This window comes from Portunus trituberculatus, chromosome 14, assembly GCF_017591435.1.
Source record: "Portunus trituberculatus isolate SZX2019 chromosome 14, ASM1759143v1, whole genome shotgun sequence".
In the NCBI taxonomy this organism is placed as follows: domain Eukaryota; kingdom Metazoa; phylum Arthropoda; class Malacostraca; order Decapoda; family Portunidae; genus Portunus; species Portunus trituberculatus.
In genome coordinates this window covers 8,054,475-8,081,683 of record NC_059268.1, presented here as the reverse complement: position 1 = coordinate 8,081,683, position 27,209 = coordinate 8,054,475, and the positions used below count along the sequence as shown (strand labels likewise).

At 40.8% G+C, this 27,209-nt stretch overlaps 1 long non-coding RNA gene across 5 annotated transcripts in view; it reads left to right on the top strand.

The window, feature by feature from the left end:
- The window catches only part of LOC123503548, a 36,710-nt gene extending 9,832 nt beyond the window's left edge, over positions 1 to 26,878 (top strand). For 2 of the 5 annotated variants that reach the window (XR_006674515.1, XR_006674517.1), the window contains 2 exons: positions 9,311 to 9,550; positions 11,203 to 12,654. This is a non-coding gene — a long non-coding RNA (uncharacterized LOC123503548). Of the gene's footprint in view, positions 1 to 9,310; positions 9,551 to 11,202; positions 12,655 to 13,577; positions 13,642 to 16,557; positions 16,853 to 26,765 lie in introns of those variants that run through there. The other 3 variants (XR_006674519.1, XR_006674516.1, XR_006674518.1) reach the window with 3 other exon arrangements.
- The last annotated feature ends 331 nt before the right edge of the window (positions 26,879 to 27,209 follow it).

Sequence of the window (27,209 nt, the reverse complement as noted above, 5' to 3'; positions counted from 1 at the left end):
TAACCAGAGACAACGCTGTATTATTCATGATTCCTATATGGTTTTCGCGTGGAAGCTGTTTGTGGTGGTGGTGTAGTGATGGTGGTGGTGGTGGCAGCGGTGGCGGCTCACGGCTTCGCGGTTGTGTGGCGTGGCTCGACGTAGTTGCCATATGTTACTTTCTATTTCCCTTATTCTTCGTCTACTCGAAAAAAAAAAAAAAAAAGGAAGCCGGCCTCACTGTTCAGTCTTCCCGACAGAGGGAGTGTCTCAAAGAGCGGGCGGGAAGTGGAAGGAGGGGGATCAGCTGGCGGCATCGCTACTGAGGATCGTCATGCTGAGATGAATGCTGTGACTTGAAATTCAGGGAAGGTATGATTATCATTTACTCTTCGCTGTTTATGAGGCACGGTTCCTATATCCATGGCTAGGCTGGGAGAGTGATGGCGAGGAGTCACGCAGGGGAGGGAGCTATGGGAGGCACTGCCCGTGGTGAGCAGTGGTGCGGCTCGGTTTGGCCAGCGAGAGCGTATCGCAGACATTAATATGTTATTTCAAGGTTACATCTGAGCCTCGCCATCCTGCGGTTGTCGTGGCGGCGACTACGGGGCTCATCTCAGCAGCGTCCAGACCCTCTCCGGCACTGAGGGTGGCGGCGCCGGTGCCGTACAAGGCAGTAGGGTGGATTAGCTAGCAAGTGTTGGGAGGGAAACAAAACCTTACATGCAGATAGACTAGAATCGGCAGAGTGGCAACCTTTCGCCCGGAGACAAGCAGACGCCCCAACCCTTTTAAAAATTCAGTTGCCACTAAATTTATTTCTGTAATTTATATGCAGTTTTAGAGGCTCATCCTTTAGCTATAGTGATGCGGAGTTTTATGAAGAGAATTATGCACGTAACGAATTCTCATGTTTTAACGAAAAATAATACACTGTAATTTATTAGGAGATAGAGGAATAATAGCTGGGAATTGGGGTCGTATCTGTTGGCATTTCCCGCTAAAACGCTGAAGGGAAAGTTTAATTGGTGGGGCAGCATTGTGTAACGGATTTAGGAGGAACTCTCCAAATAAAACAGGCTGATCAGTTCCAGACAGCAGTGTATGAGACCACGCGGGACACCTACGCCCCGACCCGCTGCCCTGGGAGTGGTGGGGGCAGCGGGGCTAAATAAGGCCTTCTCACGTGTTTCCGGCGTCGCGGCCCACACAGGGAGGGTGTTTGGTGCTCATATGACGCTCGGCAGGCACCGATCTGGCTTTGTTGGGATGGTGTAATTATCATCACCATTATTGTTGTTATTAGAACTACTACGAGTATTATGGTAGTAGTGTTAGATGCAGTTGTAATAGAAGTTGTAGCAACAATGGCATTGGTAGTAGTAGTAGTAGTAGTAGTAGTAGGAGGAGGAGGAGGAGGAGGAGGAGGAGGAGGAGGAGGAGGAGGAGGAAGAGGAGGAGTGCATAAGAACATACGGCATGCTGCAAGCCAGGCACTCCAAGTACAATATTCCCAGTATATATCTATACACTTATCCTCTCCATACACCGACTTATCTAATCATTCATGCCTGTTTAACCAATATTATATGTAAAAGGTTTTATCTCCTTTCGTAAGGGATATTACTCATCCCTTTTATCTCTGTAGTCATTCTCCTATCATCCGACACTCGCAGATCTATGTCGTTCCCGCAATGTGGAGACCAAAACTCCAGAAGTGCAAGCCTTGTCTTCGTACGTACCGAATGACTTTGCCACAGTGTCAGAGCTTCATCAAACAATAGAAAATGATGGTTACCCATAAATATACCTGATAAATGTACCTATACTTTTTTTTTATTGAGGAGGCAGTAGACACCTGCCGAAACGAGAATGACTCCCAGTGAGGTCTAATAGCACTGGTTCAGGGGTGCTGTGAACTTTTCATTTAAGCCAACACTGAACGTTTCCTTTGTGTCTCAACACAAGGGGGCAATCACAGCCTGCCCTCTAAAGAAAACTCCCATCTTTCATACAAAACTACATGCATCTAACTACACATACATTCTTCACGCAATATTTAAAATTGGGAAAAGGATGACTCCTACCACCCTCGGGTCTTCTTCCAACCACGTTTCTTGTAAACTGTTTGGGTCCCCATTCTATTATTCCAGTTTATGTTGCCCTTGGCTGGGTTTCCCTCTTACATAAAAAAAAAAAAAGCTGCGTCAGACAGATAAGACGCCATAAGGTTGTGAAATATACTTGTATGATTTATCAATACACTTAATACATTAAAAACATTGAAAACTCTTAATTTCTCTGATGTACCATATAGCCTAGTGATAAGAGTGCTATCTTATCAGATTTACGGAGAAAGCAAGAAACAACAGGTAGGGTAGCACTTCAGTAATATGCAGTGTAATGCGGGTACACCCCATTGCCTTACTCTCAAACAACTTAATGCATTGCTTCGTGCGTCTCTCTGATGGATGATGTTTACTTGCGGCTGAGCCTTTTTATGGATGTAAGACCGTCATGACTGTGATGCCTCGAGGTAGCAAGACTCTTTTGTATTCGTCTATCTATCCGGGAATCTCACACGGGATGGCCCAGACAAAGCACCACACAATCGTGCACACATTCTTCACACTCTTAGCCTCTCAGTCCCTGGTGGACAAGGGATAGTCTCGTGAACCAAACCACTTCATTCACCCAAGAAGCTTAGGCATGGCACAGCTGGCCACATACTTCTGATTTAGCTCAAAATTTCTGGTTATTTTTTTGTCAAGAGTCCTTGACTATCACTGGGTGAAGTATTAGACAGGAGTACGTGTGTCCATTGAATATTGGTCTGCTCTAGAGTTCGCATATGGCGTGTAGGCGTCATGCCGGGTTGAGGGAAGCGTTTTTTTTTTTTTTTTTTTTATACCATGTGGGGTTTTCACGCTGATGGGATGGGACGACAAAAGCTATGGAAGTTTTCATTATGGACAAATAGGTGGAGGGGGACTGAGGGAGTGGCGTGCAAAACCCTGCATTAAGGATGGTTTCGTGATTTTCTTCTGGCCGGTGATGATTAATTTTGTGTTTACTTTAACTTTTGTTGGCAAAAAATAGTTTAGCATTAGGTGATTGGTTTTGTTGTCTATTTTTTCATCACTATTTGTGAGGGATGCGTTGACAGACATCAGGCTGAAGTGCCTCGCTCGTAAACTCAGGGTTGTGTCCTTAATAATTCATTTAATTTGAAATATCTGATTATGATGGTTGTATCACTTGTGGAACCTTCTATTTGCTGTCTACTTCACGTAAAAAATACTGTCAGTTGCTCATTGAATATTTTGCTATCGAAAGAAAAATTTTCGTAAATAGGCACTGTATCAATGTATCAAGATAACGATATTAATTTTTACATTACACGTGAAATGTACATAGCAACTGTTACTATACACTTCAAAGGTACAGTATTGTGATCTGTTTTACGTATTTATTTCACTTATTTATCTATACACAAATATATACGCAAACATACACACGTAATTGATTAACAGGCTATACAGGAATAAACAAATAAATAGATAGTACTAATGGAAGGTACTTCAGTCTGGAGACTAGAAACGTGTGTGTATCACCCCACCATACTGTGTTGCAGGAAGCTGAGGCAGGGGCTGTGTGTCGCGTGTCGTGTATCTCTGTGGTATGTGTTGACGCTACTGTTTCGCCTGTGTGTGTGTGTGTGTGTGTGTGTGTGTGTGTGTGTGTGGTAATGATAATGATTATAAGCAGTTTTGTGAGTGAAATGTGATCAAGTATATGAAAACACGTAGTTCCATAGGTTTGTTGAGATCTTGGTAGTTAGTTGTATTGGGTACACTCGTATATATTAGCAATCTAGCGTAAATACATTGCAGGACGCGTGTGAGTGGCGTACTGGAGGAGTGTGCAGTTCTGTGGGAATACTTGACGGATACTAGTTTTAAGACAGAGGAAGATTTAGCAGGTTTATGTTCAGGGAGAATTGTTACTGTATGATGTGACTGTAACCCGTCTGCATTTGCACATTATAGAATATTTATTTTTATTTTCTATATATGGATGTATCTCTAAATTTTCACTAGGCCATTTCATTAAGCTTGAAATCTAATAACTATTAACTGGGTCAGCATGTTAAGTCCCTATAGAGCCAAGCAAAGAATAATACCAATTACATTTGTTACCCGTAAAATTGACTCCCTGACTGAAAGAAAATGCAGGTAACAGAGAGAATGTAGTAAGCAGCACGGAAATTTCTGCAGACTCAACTATTTCCATGCCCGTCCCCGCCTGATGACTACCATAGTGTCCCTTGATTTATTATGACGAGAACAGAAATGACGCTATGTACTCAGGAAAGTTTGTGGTTTAATATGTATTCTTAAGGTATTACCCAACCTCATTTATATTTCTACTGTAATTTGTTTCCTTAACTTATTCAATATTGAGACGATTTTTTTTTTTTTTTTACCACGAGTTATGGGTAAGACTAGACGATTTTATTTATACGTACTAGGAAAGATGTATGGAGGTCAAAAGATTACTGGCTAGAGTCTTCACTATTTAAATCCCCACATTAGATTCTGAAGCCGTACAAAATCGCCAAATGGCAAGAAGAATGAATGAATATGAGAACTCGTCATGGTACTGAAGGATCGAGTTAAACCTTACTCTTCATGAACGTACTGCTGTCTGTGTTAGAACTTTTTGTATAGTCTCGTAGAACTGTTACTTATTCTTTTTGGAGTGAGCCGGGGAGAACGAGTCTGCCACTATGTTTACGCTCAGAAAAAGAAAGAAACATATCGCATTCGTAAAGTCTTGATTATAATTTTGTCGTAGTGAATAGTGAAGGAATATGAGGACAAGATAGAGAGAAAGGGAGAAAGATGATAGTTGTGAAGAAAGATACAGAAAACAGGGACAGAGAAGCTCATGAAAGACATTAATAAGCCTCACGATAGGAGTTATCTTATGTTACCTGTCATTTAATCCAGCTCCTTTTAAGTCAAAAGGGCTTCGTGAACCTTTGTCAACTAATCATGTTTTGTATTTGTTATTCTCCCAGCTCATATGAACTCTTCTATTCCTCTTTCCCCGAGTCCCTAAGTGCTGTTTTGCCTTACATTACCCTCCATAATTTTTTTTTCCCCAGCTCACATTAAGCCCTGTTGTTGCTTTCCTCGTTGTTCTTTGTCGACAAATAATGGGCGTCGCGCCTCTGAACGGCAACATATATAGCATTAGCCTGGTACACACACACACACACACACACACACACACACACACACACACACGTTGAATTTGGGGCAGTATAGTGTTAACACCACACCATATCATGCTATAACATACACACCACTACCTAATCGCACAACACCACCATACCATACCATACCACCACACACCACGGTTTCCGCTCCACCCCGACATTGCCTGACATGGCCACCGCCGCCTCCCCGCCCCGCCACTGGTAACGGAACAATTCCCCGGGACACATAAAGGGTGATCTCTCGGCTTTCCGCGTGTTTCTAGATGTTTTCATAGCTCAGGGTAGAGCCAGGAGGAAGAGGAGGTGAAGGAGTGTAAGAGGGAGGTAAGAGGAGGAAGAATTTGCCAACAGACGTGTAAAAAAAAGAAAAAAAAGAAAAAAGATCTGCCTTAGGGTACATTTTTTTCTGCTTAATTAATGTTGATATTGTTTTAATATTTGGTATGTTATTATCAAAGTATAACAAGTTTCAAGACATAACACAAGTGAGCCTAGCTGTGTTTTTGTCTCTCAAAAGAAATAACTGATTAGTCATTGAATGAAATATATATTTTTTGTTGGCACGCGTAGGATTACTTTGGTGTTTCCTATAAGACTTAGAAAAATATGAGAAGCATGACCCAAGTAATGATATCTTTTATTTTTTATTTATTATTATTTTTAATTTTAGGGGGATAGACAGTGGGGGTGAAGAAGTGATAGTAAGGTGGAAGATGAAAGGTTTGGTGAAGATATGAAAGAAAGTAGAAGAGAAAAAGGAGACGGGCTGACCGTCATTGCTGAGTGGTGGTGATAGTTAATTGATTTATTGATCTAAGTGTATCTTGGTTCTGGCGTTTCTTTCATTAATTTGTTGATAGGTTTCTTAAACCAGCCGTGTTCGCTATCTAGCTGGTGTTCACTTATTGTGTTGGTGTATGTAGTGTCTTTGAGTGTGTATATTAGTTTGTTTTTTAGTTATGATATCAAAGAATATCTAGTCCAACTGTTCATATTTTCAAATTTTAAGTCTTGTTATGCCAAAATAAAATATATTTTTATACGACGAGGAATTTGTGTTTTGTTTATATGCATACAAAGTAAAAAATTTGTCTTCAAAAACGTAAAACATAGTAGTGTGGCTGTTTTTTTTTTTCTCGATATTTTAATGTTTGTGTTGCCTTGTTGGTGGAACATACGAAGATTTTGTTGAATTCGCCATGTTGATCCTCCAATGAGGAATGTAAGTGTGTTAGAGAAGTAATGGTAGTAACAGTAGTAGTAACAGTTTTTATTTTTGTTTGTTAGCATCAAAAGTATAAATGGTGTGTGTGGATGTGGATGTGGGTGTGGGTGGGTGTGGGTGGATGGGGAGGGGAAGGGGCGTATGGGGATTATTATTTTTCCTTACCACTGTATAAAAACAAAGGAGTCAGGTAGTCTTACAGTATACATACAGCAATGTATATTGTGAAATACAGCTTCATAACTAAGGATTGTTACAGTTTGCATGTAGAAAATTATGGTAACCGTAATATTGCTTGTTTAGCGTGTATATATAAGTATTCCTTTTACTAGTTAGTGATCCATAAAGAAATCTTGAATAATGTAGTTATCCGACATCTAACTATATTTTATTTATTTAATCATGTTATGCAAGGGATGGATTGAAATATTTTCCTTTGAGGGAGGATATCGTTCAGATCATCAATTCTGACCATTATGTATTTGTTATAGTTACTGTAATTAAATGTGCGTTTTCTTTAAATAAACTCTTACTTTACAGAAAAGGATGTGATTGGGAGACTTGTATATTTCTCAGTGTCCATCAAGACGTGACAAGGTATAGATTTATTTTTTTTTTTCGTTATAAGGCAGTACAAATATTTACTTTGTGTATGAAGTGAAAATATTGCAAAGACTCATGGAGGTTGCACGTGTCATATAATTTGAGAACACTTTTCTTTTTTTTCTTTGTTTTCATTTACTCTTTAAAGGCCATGACATTAGAACGCTATCAGAAAAAAAAAAAAAAAAAATGAAAAGAACGATTGAAGGTTAAAAAGATATCTGTTAATTTGATCTTCCATCTACTTTATTGATATTACTTATTATATTTCTCCCTTCTTTTATTAGAATAGCTTAATTATATTCTTTCAGTTTTTCTGTCAATTAGTGATCACACACACACACACACACACACACACACACACACACACACACACACACACACACACACACACACACACACACACACACACGTCTACCTTTCCATTCACCAGCACATCACCTGTCCGTCGTCCACCTGGCCCCGGTATATCTCCTGCTCTCGTGCAATTTTCCACTAAAACTTGTAGCACCTTATCTCGTGAAGTATGAAGGCAGGAGCTGAACTGTATCTCTGACATTATCCAGCAAAAGTTCATGATGCTTTATTGAACGTTTCCTTGCAGATATAGACGCCTTTCTGACTGGCATTTTATCTATTTGCTTTTACCTTACTTATTCATCTACTATTCATGTTGACAACTGGCTCTGTGATTCCTTAAGTGTGTGTGTGTGTGTGTGTGTGTGTGTGTGTGTGTGTGTGTGTGTGTGTGTGTGTGTGTGTGTGCCGGTGACTCTTACGTACTACTCTCAAATGCCAAATGTCATCATGTTCCTATTGTAAGAACTGGCATCATTATTCATGAGATGTCCCGCACGTATACCCGGAAGAGAGCTGGTCTAACACTCCCCTTGTCCTTTGCTGGGATACACGCCGCACAAAAAGACTGAATGGATAAGTCAATAGGTGTGAATACATACAAATTAACAAATGGATACACAAGTTAATAGACTGATTGGGGAGTCTTGCGCTTTGAGAGTGGTGATATTAAGGTTGTTTTAATTTTCTTATTGACTTCTGTGAATATTAGTTACACACACACACACACACACACACACACACACACACACACACACACACACACACACACACACACACACACACACTGTGAGACTAGATTAGTCATAAATAGTAACTTACGTGCATGCTCGTATTATAATTCTCTCTCTCTCTCTCTCTCTCTCTCTCTCTCTCTCTCTCTCTCTCTCTCTCTCTCTATGTATGTATGTATGTATGTATGGTATGTATGTATGTATGTGTATATATTACAGTATATATATGTAACAAATCTGAAGACTTTCTTGTTTTTCCTTTGAAAAATATGACTACTATATACATAAAGATATGCGACCCGGATATTCCGTAACAATGAGTAATATATCAACGTACACATGTAACAATATATAACGTCTACTGACGGGCAGATTTTGATTTATGTAACAAACAATCAGAAAAATGTTTTAACTTCACGAAACGGTTGACAGCTTTTAGTAAGGGTTCGGTGTCCGGTGTTTGTTGCGTCGATGCATGATTGATGTAAAACTTACTTTTGTTGCTCGACTTAAACTTTGTTGTAGTGAGTGATCCAGACCGCCAATCACAGTCTGTTCTCCGCTGTGAAGTAGAGCCACGCCTTCTCCAATATATTAATTCTCCAATATATTAATTCTGGATCGTGTGTTGCTTCGGATAATTTTCCAATGATTACCGTCTTTGTCTACATGTTATGAAAAGACTGCTGTCGCCGAGTAAAGGTCAAACAACAGATTTTGAGAGAGAAGTATATCTGTGATAAGCTCACATAACTTGCCGGCAAAAGTTACGTACCAACCAGTAAATCAAAACCAGTAAAAGATGATGCTGATGTGGTGTGCTGGATTTGTGTCTTCCTAGGTAAATTATGATTATACACCTATCAAGTCAAACCAGTGAAATAATTGGCTTATTACTCTCAAACAGTAACTTTTTGGTAAAAACCCTAAAACTCAGATAGCAGGTCATGAAACAAGAAAAACAAGTTGTCTTCATTTCGAACTGCAAAAGAAATTGATAAATACTTAACAAAATATTAAAGAAATGTTATCTCGTTTGATGACAAGCTCGTGTCCAACACAGCTACGTACACTTGAAAATCGTATACAAGTGGAGAAGGGCTAAACGTTAATTCCTTCATCCTGCAGCTTTCGCAACAGACAGAGGTGGACGCTGATTCCTGGGGACACTTAGGGACTGTCAGCTACACCACCAGGCATTTACAGCACGACACGATGAGCTGAACGTGCAGTTAGCCCTTAATGTGACCCTGCAGCCAGCGCCTCCACGACACCGCAGGCATGGGTACTGCTGCTTCCACTACCATCACCACCAGCACCAGAGCTGGCACGACCACATCTGCCTCGACCACCACCGAGGGAAGTAAGGTAAATGGCGTTAAAGTTAGCAGTCATTTGGATACTTGTGTGTTGATCTGGTGACGGTGTGTATTTCTACTTGTCGACGTGCATCCCAAACGTGTTTCACTTCCATACGTGACACCTGTTGGTCCTGTTGTTTGAGTTGATATACTTGAAACATCTTTAATTACCACTACTAACGAAATGAGATTCAAGCACGGGTAATTCTAGAAGTGTAGGGAACCTATCTGAAGCTAAATGATCCTACGAGAGTTCAGCTAACTATTCCTGTTGTTGGATCTGGTGTGTTCTTAAAGGCTCCACTGTTTGTTCAAATAGTTCTTAACAATCAATCCGTTGTGTAAAACGATTCTACAGGACTGCTGCTGTTCTTGCTTTATCTCAAATGCATCCAAATATAGCGTTCCTCTCCACGGATTTACTGATATGCTTGCAGCCCCAATTACATGATAATAAAAGCTAAACAGAGTAGCTAATGAAATATACCTTCCAAATTAAATGGATCCAGGAAATCCTCCTTGTCATTGGAAGACTAGAACATTGGAAAGCTCTTCATTTATAGAATATGTTTAAGAGGCCGTACACATAAAAATAAACAAAGCTTAATCCAGCAAACAGTGATCTGTGACTGTTAAGCCTATTATTTTCCTGTTAAGCACTAACACTGATTGCTCAAAGCTTGTTAAACCTTAAAGGTATTGTTTTGTTTTGCTATGCTTACTCATACACTGTGTAACCACTGAACAGTGACCGCCAAGAAATGAACAATAAATACCACCGGCTGACTTCATAGATTTATTATTTCATGCATTTTATTCATCACTGATTATGTAAAAAGTAGTAAACAAATCGAATTAGTCGCTTTCATGACCCCGTTTTCCTAATATACCATATTCTTTTTTGATGAGCTGCTAGTTTAACTTTGACACATAAATATTACGCTTCTGCTAACTAACAAACTATTAAGGCTAAAAGAAAATGCTTACTTGGTTTATGGGGTCCTAATAATATTTCGATTTGGTGATCAGCATAGGCATGTAGACAAACCTTTGAAATGAAACGAATGGCCTTGTGTCTGACTATCTGACTACGTGGTTGCTCTCACAGACGCCTTGAATAGTCACGTGTTCAGTGGTTTTTATTTATTTATTTTCATTTGACCTTTTGTCTCCTCAGTTCACTTTGCTGATGGAGATCTTGTCGATCCTTTCGTCACTGTGATTACAGACTTGAAATGTTTCATTCTGCGATTTTCTCTCACTTTGAAACCAATAAATACACACACACACACACACACACACACACACACACACACACACACACACACACACACACACACACACACACATGTAGCTCAATGAGACCATTAACTGATCATTACTTTCTGAATGAAAGAACTGGAGATTAAGTCGTATTATAGAAATATTTTGACAAATTATAGAAATATTTTGACCTTTCAGTTTCTTCTATGACGTGAAGCTTATGATGATCTGCGTGTGTGTGTGTGTGTGTGTGTGTGTGTGTGTGTGTGTGTGTGTGTGTGTGTGTGATCATGCTTTATTAATGTGCAATTCTGTCTTTTTTTATTTTTTTCGTTGTATATGTTTACGTATTGTTGTCCATCATGTAAGATATTAGTAATTTTTTGGTATTTTCAGTTCAGTCATATTGTGAGATGCAAAACATGCATTGCTGTTGGTTGCCTCTCCGCTGGCTTTCCCGCATCTAAATCGCCAGTCTGCCTGTAGTTCCGGCTTGTGGTTTATGATAATACTTTCGCAGCGACGCACGGTTAAGCTTTGTATCTCTACTGTGGTGTATCTTCCATTGTATTTATACGAGGTTTCAAACGTCACTTGATTATTTATCGTGTTTTTCTTTATTATAACACCAAGTCTTTTTAGGTAGTTATGTGTTAGCATTGTTTATGTAGATGCATATAGGTAAAATTAAAATGGAAAATATAGTAACACGCACGCACGGACGCACACACACACACACACACACACACACACACACACACACACACACACACACACACACACACACACACACACACACACACACACACACACACACATGTAGGAAGGCAGGCAGGCAGGCAGGCACATTCCTTTGGATAAGTGCCTGTTCTGTGTCTTAGCGAAGGAGGAGGAGGAGCTGGGGGAGGTGGAGGAAGAGGAAGAGGAAGAGGAAGAGGACGACGACACGGGAGACGAGGACGACAAAGACGACAATGTTGCCGCCTTAGTCTTGACAAGCTCTCTTCCTCCTCATCCACCACCACCACCACCACCACCACCCTTCCCCTTCTCGTCGCAGGGCTAAACGACCCCGCCAAGCAACATACCAGGCAGTTTACATTGCTGGCGGCAGTCACTAGTGAAATTACATGCTCGTCAGTTAGTGGGCACAGAAGGAGAGGTCGTTTTCTTAACACAAGACCCTCGTTAGCGTTCTTCCACGAGCCAACCAGGCGATCAGGGAGGCTGTGTGGGTAGTGGTGGCGGTGGAAGGGCGGGGTGGCATTTTGGCTGCTTAGATCAGGTCACTGGTGGCGAGGGGCGGGGTTGACAAGAGGGAGAGGTATGGTAGAGCAGTTAACGTTTTTTTGTAGTGTTATAATCATTCAGAGTATATGGAGGCATGTATGTATGTATGCATTTATAAATTATTTAAAAAAAGCCTTAAAAGAGTGACTGTGGAATGATGTAGTGTTATAATCATTCAAAGTATATGTATGTATGTATGTATGCATTTATAAATTATTTGAAAAAAAAGCCTTAAAAGAGTAACTGTGGAATAATGAATAAAGAAATGATGGACGTTTTTTATTATTGATGGAAAAAAAAGTGTGTATGGACAGTACGAGACATTACCGTATGTGTAACAGATGAAGCAGAGTAACAGAAGAGTAAACAGACGAAAATACAGGTACCTACAGTTTCATTAGCATGGTATGATCTAGGAGAAAAAAGCGTTGGTTGTACTGGAATCAGAGATGCTTCCTTTCCCTCCCTTCTTTCCACCCACCCTTTCACACACACACACACACACACACACACACACACACACACACACACACACACACACACACACACACACACACACACACACACACACAGTTAAAAGACAAAGTATTACCTCGTGTCCTTCCCGCGTCGCCCATTTCCGGAAGCTGGACGGTCAGACTAAGCTTAGAGAATGTAGAAGAGCTGTTTGCCCGAAGATACAAGACATCAGAGAGAGAGAGAGAGAGAGAGAGAGAGAGAGAGAGAGAGAGAGAGAGAGAGAGAGAGAGAGAGAGAGAGAGAGAATAAACGAGTCCCAGGAAGCCTTTTGCTCCACCCTGGCCGCGCCTTCGTCAGGATTAGAGGGACGCTCGCCTCAAGTCAACCCTTGGGATGCACAATTTGTTTGCGTAAAGCTGAGAGAAATAGCGAGGAAAAAAACGAAATACCCACGAAAAATGTGAAAGAAAAAAGGATAGAGCAGAAGAGATGGAAAATGGAAAACGTGAAATTTGTCTTCGAAAGATATTTACGCAGGTACGTCAGGGAGTCGTCGTAGTGTTTGATGGTGATTGTTGTTGTTGTTGTTGTTGTTGTTGTTGTTGTAATTGGTGGTGGTGGTGGTGGTGGTGGTGGTGGTGGTGGTGGTGGTGGTTGTTGATGTTTGTTGTTGTTGATGTTTGGTGATTGTTGTTGTTGTTTGATGTTGATTTTTTATATTTGATGTTGTTGATGTTTGTTGTTGTTGATATTGATGATTGTTGTTGTCTGTTTGTTGATGCTGTTCCTTTTTCTTTATTTGCGTTTGTATTTTTTCGTGTGTGTGTGTGTGTGTGTGTGTGTGTGTGTGCGTGCGTGCGTGCGTGCGTGCGTGCGTGCGCGCCCAAGACATAACAGTGTCCGCTCATTGTTTCATACTCTGCAGTTTAGCTTTTGGAATATGTATGTGTCAGCTTATTAAGGGAGAGATGAAAATTTTGCAAGTATATGACATGATAGTATACCAAGCCATTTTTCTTTAGGCGCGCTAGCAACAGCAGGAGGAGGAGGATGCGGAGAAGAAGGAGGAGGAGGAGGAGGAGGAAGAGGAGGAGGACATGAAGGAAGATGAAGGAGGAAGTGGTGCCGGTGATGGCGGTAGTGGTGTCAGTTTCAGCAGTAACACAAGGCCACACTGTATTTTATTCTTTCTTTAGGTAAAAAGAAAGAAAAAAAGCATTTTCATAAATATTTTATAATGGAAAAATGTTCCTTTTATTAAGGTACGCACCTAGTATGAATCAACCACAGAAAAGAAATAGGTTTCATTACGCTTACTAGAAACCATCAGTAATTTTTCCGTAATTACTTTTTTCCTTCTCGAACAAAGAATGATTGCCAATTGAAAATCAGTGAATGAATCGAATTACACATCGGAAATCAACCAAACGTGTTATTATGAGTGGCATTGTTCCTCTTATGCACGTATCTTCCATTCTCGTACTCTTACGTATACACGTAAAGCAATGCTAATGACAAACCATTTAAGATTTATGAAAATTAACTTTGCAGGATCTCATTTTGCTATAGATGAGAGAACAAAAGACGCAGTTTTTTTTTTTTTTTTTTTTTTTTTATAATCAGGAAAGTATTAACAACAGCTCGATCTTTACACTGATACCCCTTTACAGGACGAAAGTTTCACTAGACATCGTGACAGTTTCTTAATCTAGAGTCAATCAAATAATGACGTGAGACAACAATATACATTATTCATTGAGCTACTAAAAACGAATGCAACTTTTTATTATATTTAGACAAACTTATTATCGGTAAGACACCTATTGTCATTTATTTAGTCAGTACTCGTTACAGACGTATGGACTCCATACCATGAGTGTTCGGCTGGATCATGTCCTTCAGTCAAAGAATATTGTTTAGCATTTCCAAAGTGCAAAATTTTGCGTGGTGATGGAACTCCGAATAACTTTTCCATGTTCCACGCTCTATACTTGACATGCGAGACAATTATGAAGGAGTCTGTGCAGGCCATCAGATGCTCTGCGATTCCTTAGATTTGGAAAGGAGCAATTTAAGCAATTTTGAAAATGACATAATCTGGCGTTAACCGTGTCTGTAAAATGCGCTGCAGTGATGAAGAGCACGTCTGTGATGTGGTCACGTAATACATGTAAGTGGTAATGATTTTGAAATGTTACTATTACACTTCCTCAACACCATCATATGTGGACTGCTATCTTCTGGTGCGCGACACACACTAACAACCATTAGACAAACTCAAATCATCTAGTCAGTGTAATGTTTGCACGCGTTGTAAACAAGCTTCCCATGTGAAGGACGTGCGACGAGAGTCAATTAATCAATAATTGTTGTATCGAGCATGACATGAAAAAGATAATAAATTAACTGCACCCATCAAAAATGTGATTAATTTCGAATCGATTTTTGTTGACGTCATCGAGCAGCATACATCAGGTTAACAGCGAGACTCATTATTCTGAAGTACTAATTTGTGTTTAATCATCCTGGTATTAGAACCACAAGCAGTGTGGTAAGTCATTCCGGCCCCGCACTGCCACCACTGTGCATTATTACCACCAGTGATGGACTACGCCCTCCTGCATCCTGACAGCGGGAATGAGACCATCAGTAGACTTAACCCTGCTGACGAGATAATGGTTGTGTGTGTGTGTGTGTGTGTGTGTGTGTGTGTGTGTGTGTGTGTGATATTGGAACACATTACAAGTCTCATATCCATGCACAACAGTGTTCAATAAACTCATGTATTGTTCCCTTATTTTCACCCTTTCCTAGATATTTGGACGAGTGAGTGATGGTGGCAAAAATGGGGCGCCGTTTTACAGAGCCAGAGTAGTAATGAAATACACCGCAATTCAAGTAACGGACTCAAACAGCTTGTCTTTCATGACTGGTATATTAATTCACTTTGCAATCACAGAGAAAAGAGCCGGCAAAACAGTCTTCTTTACACACACACACACACACACACACACACACACACACACACACACACACACACACACACACACACACACACACACACACACACCTTACACCTTCCCATTACCATCTTGTTTTTCTTCTAAATACCTCGATAGTCATCTTTTTTTTTTTTATTTATTTCTTTTTTTTTTTTTAGTATTTATAAGTGACACTGCGCATTATTTTTTCTATACTTTAACAGTTTTGTGCGGAAGGACTCCAAATCACAACAATTCGTTTCTTGGGGTCAGCTCACCGATGTCTAAATGAAGAGGGAATAAAGTTAGCTTTGCACGAAACCTTTAACAGAAGTCACGTGATAGGTGGGCGCTTCCGACTCGAGGTAAAGGTAGCGGTTAGAAGAAAGTAAATGACAATGCATCGGTCACAAATTTGTAGTCACTGTGGTGAAGGAATTGATGTTAACTTTAATTTCTGTTACATTTCCTTAGGTGTGTGTGTGTGTGTGTGTGTGTGTGTGTGTGTGTGAGTGTGTGTGTGCGTGCCTGCATGTGTGTGTGCGTGTGTGTGTGTGTGTGTGTGTGTGTGTGTGTGTGCATGTAGATGTGTATTTGCGTGCATGCCTGTGTGTGTGTGTGTGTGTGTGTGTGTTTGGTGAGTGTTCAAAGTTTAGTCTTGCCTCCTTCAAACTTAAAAACTCCATCGGTGAATAAAAGGAGAGAGAGAGAGAGAGAGAGAGAGAGAGAGAGAGAGAGAGAGACCCTACGTATACTTTGTCACTTTTCTTTTTCGCGTCCTTTACCAATCCCGCTTTTTGCAATGGTCCGGAAAAAGCTCTCCTTATTTTTTCCCTCCGTTGCCCCGCGCCGGTAATGGCACTCGGACACGGGATTCTTTTTTTGCTTTCTTTTCTTTTTTTTTTTTTTTTTACTAATGTCTAGCGATAGGGATTTGATTTTTCTCTCCTTTTCTCGGTTTGCAGTTTTCACACTAGGGATGATGTAAATATGCGCACTTTTTATCGTATTTCTTCTTCAGATATTCGCAAGTTGTCACATGAATAGCAACCACAGGAAAACCATCTGCCAGAACAGCCACAGGAATAACAACCATCACAACAACAAGAAGAGTAACCAGTGATGTTTAAAATGATAGCCGTTTCTGTTTTGTTTCTGTCCTTGCTATATGCGATTGTTGCAGAATAATTTACTTTTTTCCTTATGGCAGAATGAAGTTGGCATAGCTTCCTTGGTGAACTACTTTAAAAAATGGATATAAATAAACTTTTTTTCGAAAGTTAAAGAATTATAGATATGTTTTCACACTGCCCTGATTATTCTCTTTCCAAATTTGATCTGTAAACTATTTTTATGTAAACTTTCCAATAGCGTAGTGTGATGCAAGGAAGGAAGGAAATATAAAGTTTATATGATGGTGTGGAGGTTTTTTGCAAGGAGTTGGCAATGGGACACCTACTGCTACGACTGCAAAGCGCTCTTGGTGAGGCATTACTGGTGAGTGAAGGGAAGGTGCTGGCTCGCCTGTGTCCCTCTCGTGCACTCTGACCTCTTTCTTTCCTGCTTTGTGTCCATGAATAACATAACCTTTCCGCATAAAGTCAACGTGTCTTTCTGTTCATGCTATAAGAAAATAAAGTGGCATAATTAATAAGTTGCTAATGAGTGAGATAAAGGAAGAAATGAACTGGAACAGTAAGATATGAGCAGGTTCATAAAAATACATTGTTTCAAGGTTGACAGACACGAACGACTCTATTGAAATCCAAAGAATTTTTTTGTGTGAGGGCGCTCGTGACTCCCTTCCTTGTACGAGCATATTGCTAGTGTCCATACTGCCACTACCACTGCTCTTCAAGCACGTGCTGCCACTACGGGTTGGTTTAGTCTTTCTGTTCTATTGTTGGTGTAATTGCAATTATTGCTTCCAATACTAACATTGATGTTGCAAATACTGCCACTACTGCCACTATTACTTCCACCACTACAAATGTCATTGTTACTGCCACCACTCCACTGGTGTTCCCATTACTGCTGCATTACCTCCCACTAATGTTCAACTATTTTCACTATCGATACGAAACCGACACCACCACCACCACCACAGCCGCCGCCGGCACCACCACCACCACCACCACCACCACCACCACCACCATTACTATTGAGTATTTTTATTGATACCACTTTTCATTACTTTTCGCAACCATTATCTTGTGCTTTTTTTACAAGTACAGTTATACTACTTCCCTCCAACATTTAATGCTCCTCTGTCCCTTTCCCTTAGACAAATGAAGACATCTGCCTTCTTTTCTCCCTTTTCCCTTTTTATCTCCCTCCATATCTCTCTCTCCCTCTCACGCTCCATCCTTCTCCCTTTTCTCACAATCGTTTTTTTATCCCACATTTTCAGCACGCTTCTTGGCAGCAAAATATTGGACTCCAGCCTTCATTAGATAGTCGAGTGATTGATGAAAATATCAGTCTGTGGCAATTAGGTAGGAATGATATATGAAGATGGAAATTGGAATGTCCTAGAGTAAAAAGACAGATATGCTGGTGATTACGGCGAGGACAATGTTAGACAATTAAATGCTGTCACTGATGGTTGAGATCTCTGTGTCTCTTCTGACATTCAAGGAGGAGGACGAGGAGGAGGAGGAGGAGGCGGATATCTCTCTCTCTCTCTCTCTCTCTCTCTCTCTCTCTCTCTCTCTCTCTCTCTCTCTCTCTCTCTCTCTCTCTCTCTCTCTCTCTCTCTCTCTCTCTCTCCTCATCCCCCATTTCCTCCTCCATCACCGTGACTGACGACCCATCATAGATACCCTTCGTCCCTTCTCGCTGACAAATTGTTTCTTCCTCGCACGACGCTGACCCCTCACTGCCGCCTCTGTCCCTCCTCCTCCTCCTCCTCCTCCTCCTCCTCCTCCTGCACTTTCCGCACCGTCTCTCTGCCTTTCCTTCCCGTGATCTTATCGTCTACGTTTTGCGCATTAGAGATGGCTACTCGCCTCCTACTGGTCGATTGTGTGTGTGTGTGTGTGTGTGTGTGTGTGTGTGTGTGTGTGTGTGTGTGTGTGTGTGTGTGTGCGCGCGCGCGCGTGAATTGGCAATGTTTTCTGTTAATCTTTCATTTGATATGTTTTATGAATGTAAAAGTGTATTACCGTGTTCAGGCATCAATATGCACCCAGTCGTTCTAGTTTGAATGATGAGTTTCATACGAATTCCTTGAGTCATTATTCATTCTACTTATCATCGATGAAAGGGAATACATGACTTTCCTCTTTATACTTGCGTAACTGTCATCCCTTTCAAAGAAGTTACGTTGGAGTGATTAGTGTGTGTGTGTGTGTGTGTGTGTGTGTGTGTGTGTTGAAAAGTTTCTAGACGTTGAATACATTGGTGCACATCCATATAAGATACTTAGTGTATATCTTATCTGATGTCACTGCATAACTATCCAAAATACTGACTGGCGCTTTGCTGAATTTACTATTAGTTCCAGTCACCAACTCGCGAAGGAATCTCTTCTGAAGCTATTTTAAGTTTGTCACTGGTGTTGCAATATTTCATTTATTTCGTTTTAATATTACATAATTTGTAAGATAAATTTTTCAAGTTTGTGATATTCTTTGTAGATTTCAGTGCTAATTTTTTTATCTCTTTGTACATAATATAACACTACTTTATATTCTCAAGGACCTGAATTATCTAATGTCCCTGGTAGACTTTCACCTCTAAATTTAACCAATGGAGAAAACCTCCTCTACGCTGTCTGAATTATTCTTAGTTGACTGAATCATAATAGAACTGGAATGGTTCAATAAAGGATGGAACGAGCCAGGTGATATATTCCAAGTCGTTCCGCATGACCTCACGTAGTACAACTTTCATGTGTGCTGGGTGTGGCGAATAGAGCGCATGAAGGAACTGAGGACTATCTAGTGAAGGTGTGGGAGAAGTTGGTAAATATCTAAAAAAGTGCATGTGTGAGTCTTCATTCACTAAGGAAGAGAAAGCGATAATGCACATAAAACAAGTAGTAAAGAGGAAGGAGAACAGCAAGGAAGGAAGAAAAATAGATGCGGACGTCCATAATCATAATATTTGCATGTTCGAGACTTTAAGAAGGTCGGCCAGTCATTCCATCCAACTTGGAACATTTGCTAAAAGTTATTTGACACTTTAAGCCCCAGTCGTCTCCTCCGGCGCGGGGAAGTTTTGTGCGGGCGTAGCGCGGCCTGGCGAGCAGCGCGCTAGTAGGAATTCATGGCTCTCAGAAACACGTTAGCGCTGCTTCAACCGTGGACGATACACACGCGCACAGATACTGCAGAAAAAAGACCATTATTGTTATTAACATTATTATTATTATTATAATTATTATTATTATTATTATTGTTATTACTATTCCTAGTAGAAGTAATAGTATTAGCAGTAGTAGTGGTGGTGATGGCAGTAGTGGTGGTGGTGGTGGTGGTGGTGGTGGTAGTATCAGTGGAGGTGGCGATAGTAGTGGCAGTAGTAGTGGTGGTAGTAGTGGTAGTATTAGTAGTGCTGGTGATGGTAGTAGTGGTAATGGTAGTAGTAGTGGTACTGGTGGTAGCAGTAGTAGTACTGGTGGTGGTAGTAGTTGTGGTATTATTATTATCATTTATTATTATTATTATTATTATTATTATTAGTAGTAGTAGTATAGTAGTAGTAGCTACTAGTAGGTAGTAGAGTATCAGAATTCCGTTGCTTCACCTGCGGGTTCCCACAGTGTCGGGATGAAAGATGATGATGTGATTAGGATGAAGATTAATGCTGTTATGAGTAATTATTACGAGCGTTGAGAGCCTCCGGATGCGACAAGAGTGTGTGTGTGTGTGTGTGTGTGTGTGTGTGTGTGTGTGTGTGTGTGTGTGTGAAGAAATATTAAAATCTAGGTGTAACTTTCATTGTCAACATTTTCTGCTCTTCTTATCTAATTTAAATGTTACTTTGTCTATTTATTTTGTTTAATTACATGGCCTTTACACGTAATGAAAAGTACGAGGCTATTGGTAAAAAAAATTGTAGATTCTCTTACAGATTATGAGAGTGAAGTGCAAAGTGTATGATACAAAAGTAGTTAAGCTGTCATACATTGCAGGTTGCGAGTTTTCCTGTTCATTTTGCTTATTCTTCACAATTACAAAGGGTGAATATGCAAGAAACGTCGTAAATGTTCGAGCGGCTCAGCTGGTTTCAACACGTTCCTCCTTTTATTGCTGGAACAGGCGTGAGAAAATGTGAATGCGATAGTGTTGTATGCATTCAGTTTGGTGAAACCGTATTGCAGAAGCGATGCCACGAGCTGGCAGACGAAGCAGCAAGCAGGGAAGCAGACAGACACACAAAGAGGTAAAGAAAAGAGGGAGGGAAGAACAAAGAAACAAAGCAGACAGTCGACTCTAGCAGCCAGGCAGACTATGAAACACAATTGATGTACTGTATGTAAGTAGATCGATCATATTGTGTTTGCGTAGTTGTTTTGTTTTTTATTGTTCTTATTAGAACAGCAGGGTCAGCAATAACAAAAACATCAACATATGCATGTTCTACTACTACTACTACTACTACTACTACTACTACTACTACTACTACTACTACTACTACTACTACTACTACTACTACTACTACTACCGCTGCTACTACTACTGCTGCTGCTGCTACCACTGCTGCTGCTGCCACTGCTGCCACTGCTGCTGCTGCCACCACTGCACTGCACCACTGCTGCTGCTGCTGCCACCTGCTGCTGCTGCTGCTACCACCACCACTGCTGCTGCTGCTGCTGCTGCTGCACTGCTGCTGCTGCTGCTGCTGCTGCACTACTGCTACCACTGCTGCTACTACCACTACTACTGCTACTACTACTGCTACTACCACTACTACCACCGCTGCTACTACCACTACTACTACCGCTGCTACTACTACTACAACTACCGCTGCTACTACTACCACTACAACTACTGCTACTAATACTGCAATTACTAGTACTACTACTACAACTACTGCTATTACTACTACTACTACAACAACTACAGCAACAACTACTATCACTATTACTACTGCTAAACACAGTAACAACCGTGTATTGCCTTGTATTCTCTTCACAACCAAAAGGTCGATGAAAGATAAACAAAAAAGGTCGACCTTTTTTGTTGATCTGTCATCGATGAAAACAGAATCAGAAGAGGCAATGAAATGGGACTCTGATGTATTCAAAAACCATTTAAACTTTTCAATGCACTCGGCCAGATACTGTTGTCCAGTTTCCCTGCTCTCTGAACCGCTACAGGCTTCATTTTCTAGATCTGTTGGAGTCTGGGTGTAAAAGAGGTTGAGTGACGTGAATTTTCCGGCAGTATACGGTTCATGTTTTTTTTATTTTATTTTTTTTTTCTGGAAGTGATTACCGTGAACGTAGAGTTAATGTGATTTTTACCAACCGTATCCTTTGTCATGGGGCGAATTTGAAGTATTTTGCCGAGAATGAACATTATTAGTAAAAGTAGAAATGTGTGTGTGTGTGTGTGTGTGTTTAAGATGTATTGATGAAATTACATTCGACCTGACAGAGTAAGTTAGTTTAATAGTTTGTTTCCTTGTCTACACACACACACACACACACACACACACACACACACACACACACACACACACACACACACACACACACACTTTTTATATCTTTTTCGAAAATTATGATGATAGTTTCGTAGGAAATGTGAAATAGATTCAGGTGTCAAATTATGATAATGATTATAATTATCATTGAGGCGGGAAAACTCCTTTCAATGTTCGTTACATTCATTCGTTCATTCATTCACTCGTTCGCTGGTTCATTCATTATAGACGATCAAGTAAGATTATTTTTCAGAATATTGGAAAAAAATGTACACGGTGAAAAGCACACTTCGACCATTAAAGGTGCACTGCTTCTACTGTACGATATGGATGGCACTTCATTGACCGTGACTCATTTTCCCCTCGATCTTTGCTAATGTGGCAAACACACTGAAAGAATGGAGTGAGAGGGAATATAACGATGTGCGCCTACACACACACACACACACACACACACACACACACACACACACACACACACACACACACACACACACACACACGTAAGATAGGTAGGGTTTTTAAGACATAGAAAATTGAGTGCGATAAATGAAACTGAAATAAGATAAACTCAAATAAAAGGGATAGTATGGTATGTCATGTAGAGAAAAAGTTTATAATCTTGTCTTTTTATAAATATTTTCCCTTATAAGAATAAATCTGGTGCGTGTGCTAAGAGACCATCACTGCCGAGTACCTGATGTAATAAGACACGTCCTTCTCTAGTAAAGAATTAACACGTGAGTAGAAATTAGTGAAGATATTAGAGTTCACATGTGCTTGGACAGTCAAAATCTAGAGGTGCGAAATATATTAAGAGTTTACATGTATTTGGTGAGTAAGGATAATTAGTAATAGGTGAAGAAAATATCGACGTTTATATACATGTTTCTGCGTGGTTAGAATCAGTCACACAATTAAAGAAGAATAATATAAAGTTAAAAAATATTTGGGCAGAAAAAAAAATATTAAAAGAATAATATAATTTACACATTGAGACCAGTTGGAATCAGTTACGTGACTAAAGGTAAAGATATCAGAGTTTACACGTGCTGGGGCGGTTAAAACATTTTCACCAAACACCAAGTTGACGGTCCGAAGATACTGGTCGTGGGATTCGCACATAGACAGATCCAATTACTGTTTGCTTGCTATTTCGCTGCCAAGAACATCAACGTCGTTACGGAAAAGAATAAGCCAGCAGTCACGGTCGCACAAGATACACTAAATAGTTGAAAAATAAATTGGACTGTCGCCTCCTTGAAGTGGGCATTCGACAAGACAGGCAGAGCATCCTGGTGGCTTGATGGAACGTACTGCCAAGTTGTAGTGATAGACTATCTAATTTGGAGAGCGAGCGGGGCGTGTGGTCTATGCTGGCTGGCTGGCTGGCTGATTGGCTGTCTGGCTGGCATGCAGGCAAGATGGCTGGCTGACTGGCTGGCTGCTCCACTGTTTGGATGGCTGCTTTCTCTCTCTCTCTCTCTCTCTCTCTCTCTCTCTCTCTCTCTCTCTCTCTCTCTCTCTCTCTCTCTCTCTCTCTCTCTCTCTCTCTCTCTCTCTCTCTCTCTCTCGATCCTATTCTCTCTCTTCTCTTTTCACCTTTCCTCCTACGCCACGTACAAGAATAATAATAAAGTATTCATAAACACGAATTAAGCAAAAATCCATTCCAATGCCGCGTCATATTTGAGGAGCGAACTATGAATATTTATTATATATAAATTTCACACATACACAACAAAATAAGAGGACTGAAATTGGAGTTACCTTTCAACACAGGAGTTTGGCAGTGCAGTTTTCCCCCTCTCCTATCATTAACACGCCCGCTCACAAGTAAGAGGAGAAAATAAATAAATAGAAATTAACGAAATATAGAAATTAGTGTACCTGCTCCTCAGTGACGAATACAGTCATATAACATCCTGAGATGAGACTCGTGATGTGAGAGAGCAGACGAAGGGGCCAGTGGTGCTTTAAGGGCGTGGATCTCCCCTCTCAGGCTTGCTCGGTGAGACGCATTGACCGTAGCCGCCCTCCAGCCCTGTGCCGCAGCTCTAGAGAAGCTCATTGTGTGGCGGAATAAGCTCATTAGTGTAGAGAAGAAAGGAGAAGATACGTATATGTGGCATTCGAGTGCGCGGAGCCAAGGGAACGGAAAGGAAGGGAGGCGGACAGACAGGGAACATACATTTACTCTATTTTTTTTTTATGTGAGGTATGGATGTACGTACGGTGGATAGTAGGGCATGTTAGGTGAGGGAAAAGGTTTTGAGGGTTACAGGGAGGGAAAGAAAAAAAAAGTTTGGAGGAATGTAGAGGCAATGACAAAGGAAGGAAAGAGGGGGAAGTGGAAAAAGAAATAGGTGATGATGGCAGTGGAGGGAGGGAGAGGAAAGGAGGGAAGAAGGGAGAAAATGAAAGTAAGGAAAATGTTTGTGTTGTGGCAGCCAGAGAGAGAGAGAGAGAGAGAGAGAGAGAGAGAGAGAGAGAGAGAGAGAGAGAGAAACAGTAAGACAATTGATTATGAGAAATGTGTGTGTATATGTGTGTGTGTGTGTGTGTGTGTGTGTGTGTGTGTCTCCTTGGCTGGCATGCTCAATTATTAGGGTAACGTCACCTTTAATTCACACTGTCCCATTGAATCTGCCTCAAACCTTGACTCTTCCCACGACAGTACCTCGTGGCTGCTTATTTGTGTGTGTGTGTGTGTGTGTGTGTGTGTGTGTGTGTGTGTGTGTGTGTGTGTGTGTGTGTGTGCGTGCGCGTGTGTGCGTGAAACATTGCTATGAAAGAAACATTTATGATAGAAACACACACACACACACACACACACACACACACACACACACACACACACACACACACACCTTTTATTATCAAATAAAGCTTGATTCCCCCTTGACAGAGTTTCATTCAGGACAAACTTTATTTTAATCCAAATTGGGAGAATTTCATCCTATTTGAATTTGGTTCCTGTTCGAGCTCTTGACTTCATATAGGTCGACAATTCATATTACTGACATGTTAGTTACGTACACTTCCGATAAGCCAACGTGACTTAGGACTTAAGACGAAAACCTTCCCCACACACGAGTCCAAATGTTTACTACCTCAAAGAAACATACGCTCGATGTCAACAGCTGCAAAGTGTGACGTATGGATTCTTGTGAGTGTAGTTTACTTTTGGACTTACCTACGTTTTTTTAATTGAATGACGTCACCTCCCGTGATTTCAAAATGGAAGTATGGTTGGTCTTCACTGTGCCCTTCAGTAACACCAACACGAACACCCTTCAGACTAGAAATTCAAGTCATGGTGGCGAATTCTGTATTTTTCCTTAGTAATTGTGCCACATAAGACATCCATAGGGAAATTGCAATCAGGGTGAAGCATATTCTGACTCTATGAAATGATCCACCTGTCAAATTTTATTTGATTTTAACCGACAGCTTCGGCTACCACACACACACACACACACACACACACACACACACACACACACACACACACACACACACACACACACACACACACACACACACACACACACACACGGATATCTCAGTAGTATATTAGACTGCATCTGCTTCAAACAGCTATAATTATTTGGGCGGTAATTGAGTTTGACTTTCGAATCTCTCTCTCTCTCTCTCTCTCTCTCTCTCTCTCTCTCTCTCTCTCTCTCTCTCTCTCTCTCTCTCTCTCTCTCTCTCTCTCTCTCACACACACACACACACACACACACACACACACACACACACACACACACTTACACATTAAAACTTTTTTTCTCATGATATAAAATATTCATTTTTCTTCTAGTTTTCCTTGAGGGATGGGAAGCAGGCATTAATAATGGTTGGGCTCTGATCCCCTGTAGGGCAGCGGCGGCCTTCCTACACCCTCGTATCCCTCCGCCGCCCACACTGTTACTGCTGCTCCCTTGCCTCCAGGCCATACCTTCCCACAGTACCTCCTGCTCAATACTTTCTGCTATCCTGATATCCTACACGTATTTATACTTTTTTTCCTCCAACTTCGACTCACGACAATTGTATCCTTGTATAGAACCTCCTTTTGCTCTCTTTTCCTCACTCTTTCTTTCTTCCTCCATCCCTCCACCACTTTCTTCCTCCCTCCCTTTCCCTACGTACCCTCGCCCAATTTTTTTCTCTCCCCGGCGCACCTCCCTTTACCCAACATCTTGGTATTCGTCCAGGCCAACTCAGGATCCTGCAACTTTTCTTCGCAGCATTCCAACTCCTCTTCCTCCCCAATCCCGTCTCTCCTTTGCCCGGGAATTTACTCCGATAAATTCCACTAAAAGTCCAATCGTCGGAGGTATTATCTTTTTTTCTCCTTCCCATATTTTTGAAAATTTTGATATTTTCCATCGTGATGTGAACTTTTAGTTGAAAATTTTATGTTATTTCCTCACTTGTTTTATGTAAGGCTTTTAGCGACTTTATCAATGTGTTCTAAAGGCTTTATGAAATTTCACTATAAAAAGAATCGTGCATATACATCTTTCTATCAGTCTATATGTTTAAAAAGTTTTTTTTTTTTTTCAGAGTTGCTTTGATAGTGATAGCAAGATACAACAAACAAGGCATATAATTCTTATATGTATGTAGTTGACCTCAAACGGTTGGGCATTGAGATATAGCAGTCAGTAGATCTAAACAACCTGTCATAGTTGTTTCATTTATAAGTACATGAATTCGTGCAGAGAGGCTACGTAGTGGTACTCGTCACCACAGCCACCATCACCCTCACGGCCACCAGCAGCCAGCGTGTGTCTCGGTAATGCCTCACCTGCAGCCTCCATAGGGATCATGAAACCCATCCATCGCCTCACCGCATTCACCTCGCTCCTCACTCAGACGGCGCTGAGATAATCTACAGGCGAGCATTTCCCGTACACAGGGCAGGATTACAACTGGGGAAGATTGGGTACTTCAAAGTTCGTTGTACCTCTCCACCTCACCGGTAACTAATACTATCTTTGTTACACC